The sequence below is a fragment of the Adelges cooleyi genome, unplaced genomic scaffold (genome assembly GCF_023614345.1).
Source record: "Adelges cooleyi isolate 19-005CV unplaced genomic scaffold, UGA_ACOO_1.1 ACOO_flye_CR_arks_rails_tigmint_CR_PRNA_251, whole genome shotgun sequence".
Taxonomy (NCBI): Eukaryota; Metazoa; Arthropoda; class Insecta; order Hemiptera; family Adelgidae; genus Adelges; species Adelges cooleyi.
Window position 1 is genome coordinate 81,429 of NW_026095917.1, and position 11,074 is coordinate 92,502.

An 11,074-nucleotide genomic window follows, 5' to 3' on the forward strand; every position below is an offset into this window, starting at 1 on the left:
GTAAACTCTCGACGCAACCGACGGTTGTTTAGAATCTGACATTTTTTCAACCCTATACGAAATTTTGTAATTTTAACGTGGTATGTTTTTTTTTTTAAGTGTTACAGTAATGCATTACGCTAGTAAGAGTTTGTAAATAGATTTGGTCGAATCCAGTGTCATCTGACAATTTTATAGATACCGTTTTTAAATTATTGGTTGTATAGATTTCATTTTTGTAATCTTCCATACATAGCCGTATTAAATGATTGTCTTCTTTGTCCTGACCGTTGCAGACCACATTGTTTTGCGGATCCAATAGCCTGTCGAAAGAAGCCATCGACGTGTAACTGTACACGGAACTTCTTCTATTTTCACCTTTGCCACATTGTCTTCTACAATGGAAAATTATTATTTTTCATACTATACTATACGATGTATAATAGGTCATACTACTATATACCTATTGTATAATTTTATACAGATAAATTAGTACTCTACATAATTGAAATGGTGTAAATACATTTAGATTGAATATATCGTGTGCCAATGACTTGATAATATAGTAGTCACTACTAGTAAAAGTAAAGCATGTTTAATGCCATAATAACATTTCTTGTACTATATTTTTATTTTATTTATATATAACTAGATAATATGACATGACAAATCGGTCTCCCTCTAATTGCAATAGCTTTTATAAAATATTGAATATAAACTATATAATACTATTAGGTACTATGTCGTATGGAACACAAACGTCAAACATTTGTTAAAATTAAATCTTGTTAAAGTACTCATCATATTGTTGTCCAAGCCTTAACAACTAATAAGTAAACATAATACAAAGAATGAAAAAACTTGCTCAGAAAAGTATCGGGATCTATCTGCAATGTTTTTGCAACGATAGAATCTTGAAAAAAATCCTAAAACACAACAAAAATGTGTGATTTTAATAATAATAGACAATTAACTGATATGTTAAAACAGAATAAGAATTTAAATTTGAATGTTTGTTTGCAAAAAACGAGATGCGACCCTTTTCGTTGGGACAGTCGATATGTATATTTATTTTTTATTCCTACATTATCCGTACGTGACACTATAACTTCAATACAATGTAATTATTGATATACTCGTATGTTTGTTAAACCGTCGGAGAAAAACATATAGCATAATAAGAAAATTATTATATACATTTAGAATCTATTCCCAAATTATTTAAATTAATTAATTATTAATAAATTATTTCAAAATTATTTACTGAGATGCTTGAAACACTGACTCTCTGACGCTAACGCTCTCGGCCATTAAATTTGCAATCTGTATTTTCAGTTCAGTTTAAATAGGTATATGTACCAGTGTGTTATTGTAATATAAAAAAACTATGGGGAGTGATGCGAGTGACAGTGATTTGAAACAAATACAGGTCGACAAAACGTAAGTAATACAACAATATTTTTAGAGAAGTGTATAGGTAGGTACCCAACCGTGCTGGTGCACGGCACACGGTTTGATAAGTTTGTGAAGGGGAGGTCACAGTAAAGGCGTGACGGATTTTCTTCAAATTGCGAATAAATGTTATTTTTGAGAAATAAAAACACCCTTATTCGAGCCTTTGTGTCAATGCGTCCTAATTCCAGAGAAAATCAACTTTCAAATTTACATATCTTTTGGTATATCCTTAAATAGACCTATTTTACAATTTCTTGTAAAATCGATATGTGGTGCGGTCGAGAATGAACAGTTCCTTGGAGAAAAGTAGTACCGGGTTCAAATCCGGCTCCCCCCCCCCTCTCAACAAAATACTTTATACATTTTTTTACAATTTTTTTTTCAACTTTTATGGTAATTTATATCGCAAGAAGTCTAAAAACTTATAAAATATTTATATTTTAATACTACAGAATAAATTTTTTCCCCTTAAAAGTACTTGATAACCTATATTGCATTGGGTTTTCGTCATTTATTATACAACTCGTACTGATGATTGAATAACAATTTTTTTTTTGTATAATTGCACTATTTTAAAATTCAACCTGTAAAGTTGTAGGTCTATTAATACACGTTAATGATTAAATATGCCAAGCCTGCATACGAAAGGGACTTCGTTCCAAACGCGTGTCCCGCGCGACCCGAACCAGTTTTTTTTTTATATAAAAGTGACGAGTATAGTGTAGTACTTATGACATATTACTCTGAACTTTCTGCATTTATTTTCAAAAACATTGATTTTACTTATTTTTTCAATGTCGTATGATTTAAACCAATGTTTTTTTTTTGACGTTAAATAGTACCATGGAATAATTTGAATTTTTGCAGAAATTTCGATCCAAAAATAAACGAGTAAAATACAATTTTGTTTTGCCTGTTTTGGTTGTGGTGGAATACACTTACTTCCGTTTTCGCTGGGTTGGGTTTTAGTGAGTTCTGTGTATAGAATCTGTCCAATTTCTCCAGCGCATGTGTGAGTGTCTGTTCCACTTCACTGAAAGTTTTGCCCTGCGCAGTTATCGCTAAATCGTCGGCATACAGGAAACGGCGAGTAGTTTCCATAATGGGCTGGTCATTTGTATAGACACATTAAAGAGTATTGGTTCGACGACACATCTCGCAGGAGGCCATTTTTTTAATTTATCCATCGGCCTTTTTCGGTCTTGTAGTCTAACACGGCATCTCCTATTGCGACCCGTTGACTCAATTACTCTCGTTAATAGACGAAATCTATTAAAAAAAAAACATTTTTGGATATTTAAAAAGCTCGGAATTTTACCAGACGATTTATAAGCTATTCGAATAGAATAAATAATTAAATTGGCTTTTAGAAATCATTGTTTATTATTAGGTATTGTTGTTATCTATTATTTATAACAGTATTCAGTTATTTTTTGTCAGCAAGTCTCAAGAACTTATCCGTTTGATTGACTTGAAGAATCCAACTGATTTTGCGAAAATATGGAAAAGATGGTGTTAAATTCAGCGCTAGTGGCCGGAGGGTTCGTGGCAGGAGCTGGAACTTACGGCCTGGTGCAATATGCGGTGGGTTGGTGGCGCAGCTCACGATTGACGGTACGTATGAATTAAAAAAATATTTCACTGTCATGCTTAAGGAAACACACACAACTCCGCTTGACAATCTTTACGTGTTAAGGTCGGGTCCGAGCCGGGATCTGTCCGGGTGCAAGAAAACGATTATCCATTGGGTTTTTTCGCCACTGCGCCCAAATTACCTTGCTTTAGGTAAACTGCGCCCCGTTTATAATTTGGTTTAAAAAAGGTTACATGTTACAAGCTGCGCCCAGCTTCTTATCGTCGGTATGAAATGCAAACAGCGCCCGAATCAATACAATCGCAGAAATATTAATATTTGGCCTCGGATGAAGATAAACGGACGTCGCTTTCATTTAACGCAATCGTGGATTAGACATATCCAACAAAATGGCTCGAGTATTGACTATAACTTATAAACAGTGATATTAAAAAGGGAGGGGGGGGTTAGTTCAATGCTTAAGTAGAAATATTACTGAACCACCTTCGCCCTGTATTTAGGTACGAATGTACGAATATATATATATATATATTCATATATTTACGAGCGTTTTAGGTCGGGTTGAGAACTTTTAATCTGCAAGAGATAAGAGAGATAATTATACTTAAGAACATATTATTATAGATTTATTTTTCGGATCTAATTACAAAAAATGTATCTACTATTTGGTATAATAAAATAATAGGTAGTACAAATATTAAGTTTAACATTTAGAGTTTATTACATTTTATTTTATTAGCAGAAATGCCGTGCAGAAATAATAAAAAAATCTAAACGTATTTTATTATACCTAACATTAATTGATGTTGTCGTACAAAATGGCGCGCGCCCGTCTATCACGTGCGTGCGCTCAAATGGCACCTTCTGATTGGCTGATTGTATAAACGAAAAACAGTAGCCATTTTTTAACAAGAAGAATTACTTTGAAATGTACACATTTTTTCATATATCTTAAAACGACCTATTTTCTAACCTTCAGCCAAATCTATATGTGGTGCGGTTGGGCGTGTTCGGTCCCGGGAGTGAGGGGTACTGGGTTCAAATCCGGTTCCACTACCCAAGACTTTTTGCATTTTTTTACAACTTTTTTTCAACTCTTATGGTAATTTATATTGCAAGAAGTCTAAGCACTTATAAAATAATTATATTTTACTACTACAGAGTACATTTTTACCCTTAAAAGTTACCCTCGCGCCAATACGTTTAAAATAAATTTTCATCATCAGACGCTGAACTCTAACAACGCGTTAGTGAGTCCGGGGAACGTTAAGTTGGTGTCGTTCTACCTGGGTACAGTAAAATTATATTAAATTGGTTTGTTGATTTTTAGGTTAGTCGTTAGATTCGTGTCGGTTTCAAATGTTGTTGATTCATTGTTCGAGGTTTGTCGTGCCGGCCACTAGCGTTTGTAATAATTGTTCCTTGCGGAGAAAAACAGGTATGCACAGTATTGAGTCGCTACACTGCTGTTCACCCCAAAAATTGTAGTCCCTATAACTTGCAGGCCTCAGAGTGGTCGCGTGGGTAGAACTAAGCTAATACTGTGCGTATCCTGAAAGGTATATATTATTATTTATTTTATACCTGTCTTCATTTAACAACTGGTGTAGAACTGAATCAAAATCTGCTAGTAATTTACTATCACTTTCTCAGTTAGTCTTAACAGTTTTAAATACTGTAACCATGGTTTAACTACAGAGCAATCACTAATATCAGTGTTATTAGGCTGCATATCGATTTTCAGAGAACTACTATAAATATCTACTATTATAAAATCGATAAGAACTGTTTGACAAACAGATAAATATTTAAAAAATTTTATTTTTATAACTGCATTTGTTCTTTAATCAGGACCTAGACTGAAGGTGTCTAAGTTAGAAATTGTGCCCCAAAATTCATCTTATAGTGCCCATTTAGCAGGGCGTCACCCTTCCCGCCCCCCGTAGTTTCGGCACTGGTAAATAATAAAAATTATTAATTGTACTTCTGCTTTTTTTTTTACTTCAACCTAACAAAAATTACATTCTTTGGTTCTTTTTTGTTTATTCAAGGCGTTTAAAATAGGCTACACGGAGCACATAACATTGCCTATTTTACAGCCGTTAAGGCACCTGTGTTCAATACTTCCTGTTCTGTGTCGCTAAACTGTTTTATAACATCTCTATTAAGCATCGACAAGCATTAAACAACCTTGGTCAGGCAGTAGATAAATGGCATGCAATATTGATTGAGCTAGCGTTAAGCAAATTGGACAAGTTGACTCTACAACAATGGGAACGGTCATTGGGCACAACTGATGTAGTTCCATTTTCCCAGTTTGAAATTTTTCTCAACTCTCGTATTAGGTTACTTGACGCGTTTGAAAGTGGTCAGCGAGGACTTGTTGTGTTTAACAGAAAATCCGACGAGCACAAATCTACCGGCTCAAAGAATAAATTGTGTTTATTACTCAAAGTTCTCCCTCACAATGTCCATTATGTCGCGGTGATCACTTGTTTCATCGATGTTACAAGTTCCGGAGTATAAAGGTTTCTGAAAGATATGAAGTAGCAAAGGGATCGCGCGTCTGTTTTAATTGTTTGTCACCTAACCACAATGCAAAGGGTTGTTCGTCAAGCAACTGTCGCACTTGTTCAGCTCGCCATCATACTTTGCTACATTATGATGCAATTAAGCGAACATCAAATGTTCAACCTAAAAAGGAACCAACACAATCCCTAGTTAAAGACTCAACAGAAAATGATCAACCTTCTTCGTCCTTAGTATTATTATTAGTCGACATAAAAATTAGTTGTGTACAGAAATCAGTCATACATTATAAAAATAATGAGGGCAGTAATAGCACAGTGCTGGCGTTACATTGAACTAAAAATATCCTAAATTTCCAGGTTACAGTCTAGTACCTTTATCTATCACTTCCCTACGTGAAATAAAATTTGTTGACAATTGTACGCCCCATAAGCTGTGGTAGTCTATTACAGTTGTGATAAAAAATAACTTAATATGCCAAATCTAGAGTAGAGAAATATGAATACATTGGGTTTTTTTTTTACATATATTTAAATATTGTAATAATTAGTTTTGTTTGCGTTTAGGGAGAGGAACATAATGTAGAACCGCACCCAAATGAACCTATATTAACAACAGAACACAGAGTAGACGAAGAGGATGTCGAAGAGGTCCCACGTGGACCAAAGCCGGATTTGGTAAGTCTAAAATACTAGAAATTGACTATGGCCAAATTTTATTCCCCTTTTTTTACAATCCATAAAGGCTTATAGACTAATTTCCTTAAAAGGGTTGGATAATTTTTCTTGCCACTGGCTTTCCTGATACCACACTTCGTTCTATTGAACTAAAAATGTCCTAAATTTACAACTTACAGACTAGTAGCCTTATCAATCGCTTTCCTACGTGAAATACAATTTTTTACGATTCTACTCCCCATGAGCTGTGGTAGTCTATTAGAGTTGTGATAAAAAATAACTAAAAATGCCAAAACTGGAGAAGAAAAATGTTAATACCTTGGGTTTTTTTTTTACATATATTTAAGTATTGTATTAATTAGTTTTGTTTGCGTTTAGGGAGATGAACATAATGTGGAACCGCACCCAAATGAACCTATATTAACAACAGAACACAGAGTAGACGAAGAGGATGTCGAAGAGGTCCCACGTGGACCAAAGCCGGATTTGGTAAGTCTAAAATACTAGAAATTGACTATGGCCAAATTTTATTCCCCTTTTTTTACAATCCATAAATGCTTATAGACTAATTTCCTTAAAAGGGTTGGATAATTTTTCTTGCCACTGGCTTTCCTGGTACCACACTTCGTTCTATTGAACTAAAAATATCCTAAATCTACAGGTTACAGTCTAGTAGCTTTATTAATCGCTTTCCTACGTGAAATAAAATGTTTTACGACTGTACGCCCCATAAGCTGTGGTAGTCTATTACAGTGATGATAAAAAATAACTAAATATGCCAAAACTGGAGTAGAGAAATATAAATACAATGGGTTTTTTTTTTACATATATTTAAATATTGTAATAATTAGTTTTGTTTGCGTTTAGGGAGAGGAACATAATGTAGAACCGCACCCAAATGAACCTATATTAACAACAGAACACAGAGTAGACGAAGAGGATGTCGAAGAGGTCCCACGTGGACCAAAGCCGGATTTGGTAAGTCTAAAATACTAGAAATTGACTATGGCCAAATTTTATTCCCCCTTTTTTACAATCCATAAAGGCTTATAGACTAATTTCCTTAAAAGGGTTGGATAATTTTTCTTGCCACTGGCTTTCCTGATACCACACTTCGTTCTATTGAACTAAAAATGTCCTAAATTTACAACTTACAGACTAGTAGCCTTATCAATCGCTTTCCTACGTGAAATACAATTTTTTACGATTCTACTCCCCATGAGCTGTGGTAGTCTATTAGAGTTGTGATAAAAAATAACTAAAAATGCCAAAACTGGAGAAGAAAAATGTTAATACCTTGGGTTTTTTTTTTACATATATTTAAGTATTGTATTAATTAGTTTTGTTTGCGTTTAGGGAGATGAACATAATGTGGAACCGCACCCAAATGAACCTATATTAACAACAGAACACAGAGTAGACGAAGAGGATGTCGAAGAGGTCCCACGTGGACCAAAGCCGGATTTGGTAAGTCTAAAATACTAGATATTGACTATGGCCAAATTTTATTCCCCCTTTTTTACAATCCTTAAAGGCTTATAGACTAATTTCCTTAAAAGGGTTGGATAATTTTTCTTGCCACTGGCTTTCCTGATACCACACTTCGTTCTATTGAACTAAAAATGTCCTAAATTTACAACTTACAGACTAGTAGCCTTATCTATCACTTCCCTACGTGAAATAAAATTTGTTGACAATTGTACGCCCTATAAGCTGTGGTAGTCTATTACAGTTGTGATAAAAAATAACTTAATATGCCAAATCTAGAGTAGAGAAATATGAATACATTGGGTTTTTTTTTTACATATATTTAAATATTGTAATAATTAGTTTTGTTTGCGTTTAGGGAGAGGAACATAATGTAGAACCGCACCCAATTGAACCTATATTAACAACAGAACACAGAGTAGACGAAGAGGAAGTCGAAGAGGTCCCACGTGGATCAAAGCCGGATTTGGTAAGTCTAAAATACTAGAAATTGACTATGGCCAAATTTTATTCCCCCTTTTTTTACAATCCATAAATGCTTATAGACTAATTTCCTTAAAAGGGTTGGATAATTTTTCTTGCCACTGGCTTTCCTGGTACCACACTTCGTTCTATTGAACTAAAAATATCCTAAATCTACAGGTTACAGTCTAGTAGCTTTATTAATCGCTTTCCTACGTGAAATAAAATGTTTTACGACTGTACGCCCCATAAGCTGTGGTAGTCTATTACAGTGATGATAAAAAATAACTAAATATGCCAAAACTGGAGTAGAGAAATATAAATACAATGGGTTTTTTTTTACATATATTTAAATATTGTAATAATTAGTTTTGTTTGCGTTTAGGGAGAGGAACATAATGTAGAACCGCACCCAAATGAACCTATATTAACAACAGAACACAGAGTAGACGAAGAGGATGTCGAAGAGGTCCCACGTGGACCAAAGCCGGATTTGGTAAGTCTAAAATACTAGAAATTGACTATGGCCAAATTTTATTCCCCCTTTTTTACAATCCATAAAGGCTTATAGACTAATTTCCTTAAAAGGGTTGGATAATTTTTCTTGCCACTGGCTTTCCTGATACCACACTTCGTTCTATTGAACTAAAAATGTCCTAAATTTACAACTTACAGACTAGTAGCCTTATCAATCGCTTTCCTACGTGAAATACAATTTTTTACGATTCTACTCCCCATGAGCTGTGGTAGTCTATTAGAGTTGTGATAAAAAATAACTAAAAATGCCAAAACTGGAGAAGAAAAATGTTAATACCTTGGGTTTTTTTTTTACATATATTTAAGTATTGTATTAATTAGTTTTGTTTGCGTTTAGGGAGATGAACATAATGTGGAACCGCACCCAAATGAACCTATATTAACAACAGAACACAGAGTAGACGAAGAGGATGTCGAAGAGGTCCCACGTGGACCAAAGCCGGATTTGGTAAGTCTAAAATACTAGATATTGACTATGGCCAAATTTTATTCCCCTTTTTTACAATCCTTAAAGGCTTATAGACTAATTTCCTTAAAAGGGTTGGATAATTTTTCTTGCCACTGGCTTTCCTGATACCACACTTCGTTCTATTGAACTAAAAATGTCCTAAATTTACAACTTACAGACTAGTAGCCTTATCTATCACTTCCCTACGTGAAATAAAATTTGTTGACAATTGTACGCCCTATAAGCTGTGGTAGTCTATTACAGTTGTGATAAAAAATAACTTAATATGCCAAATCTAGAGTAGAGAAATATGAATACATTGGGTTTTTTTTTTACATATATTTAAATATTGTATTAATTAGTTTTGTTTGCGTTTAGGGAGAGGAACATAATGTGGAACCGCACCCAAATGAACCTATATTAACAACAGAACACAGAGTAGACGAAGAGGATGTCGAAGAGGTCCCACGTGGACCAAAGCCGGATTTGGTAAGTCTAAAATACTAGAAATTGACTATGGCCAAATTTTATTCCCCCTTTTTTACAATCCATAAAGGCTTATAGACTAATTTCCTTAAAAGGGTTGGATAATTTTTCTTGCCACTGGCTTTCCTGATACCACACTTCGTTCTATTGAACTAAAAATGTCCTAAATCTACAACTTACAGACTAGTAGCCTTATCAATCGCTTTCCTACGTGAAATACAATGTTTTACGATTGTACGCCCCATGAGCTGTGGTAGTCTATTACAGTGGTGATAAAAAATAACTAAAAATGCCAAAACTGGAGAAGAAAAATGTTAATACCTTGGGTTTTTTTTTTACATATATTTAAGTATTGTATTAATTAGTTTTGTTTGCGTTTAGGGAGAGGAACATAATGTAGAACCGCACCCAAATGAACCAAAACCAATCACAGTAAGTCTGAAATACTGAAATATATTGTATGAACTTAAAGCCTTATCGATTGCATCCCTACGTGGAATATAAACTTTTGGCGACTGTTCGCCTTATAAGCTGTGGTACTCACAGCTGGGTACTGTATTATAGTTGTAATATAAAAATAAATATGCCAAAACTGGAGTAGAGAAATATTATTACCTTGTGTCTTTTTTTTGCATATATTTAAATAATGTATTAATTAGCTTTGTTTGCGTTTAGGGAGAAGAACAGAGAAGAGTTGATATGGAGGACGAAGAGGTCCCACAAGGACCAAGGCCGGATTTGGTAAGTTTAATATACTAGAAGTTTACTATAGTCAATTTTTTCCCCCTCTTTTTACAATCCATAAATGCTTATTAACTAATTTTCTTAAAAGGGTTGGATAATTTTTCTTTATTTTGTTTTTAAATTGAAGTTTTTGGGGTTTAAAAAATCTGAAAATTAGACCACAGGTAAATTTAAAATATACAATTATATCAATTTTTTCTTTATTTTGTTTTTTCAGCGACGTTATATGGAAATGTTGGTTAGAGAAGAGGTAAGTACCAAAAATAAAAATTTGTCGTTTAATGAGATACTATGGGAATACGACCCTAGAATGCATGGACATTTAATCGACTATACTGGAAGATTCATTATGGATAAGACAATCAATTTCTATTAAACTATTTCGAATTTTGTAGTTTTTCAATTGAAAACTTTTGTTTATGTTATTTTACAATATGAGGTCGTATTCAAATATGTATCTTTCTGATTTTCTCTCAGAGCTCTATCAACTTTTAAAATTTAAATGGTAACATCTATTTATATTTTATTGGCTCTTTTAATTAGTTAAGTGCGGTAAAGTTGTAAAATTCTCCTTCCCCTCTCCATATTTATTACATATTTATTGTTATTTCAAAAATTTTTAAGCAAATTATCGCTTATCTAAAAAGTTTATCAAATATTTATACATGGAACCTG

General features: G+C 33.6%; 1 long non-coding RNA gene across 1 annotated transcript; it reads left to right on the forward strand.

The window, feature by feature from the left end:
* Positions 1-10,068: 10,068 nt before the first annotated feature.
* On the forward strand, positions 10,069-10,649 carry LOC126837570 (uncharacterized). Its single transcript, XR_007685561.1, has 3 exons — positions 10,069-10,087; positions 10,331-10,396; positions 10,617-10,649. It is a non-coding gene; the product is annotated as an uncharacterized LOC126837570 (long non-coding RNA).
* The last annotated feature ends 425 nt before the right edge of the window (positions 10,650-11,074 follow it).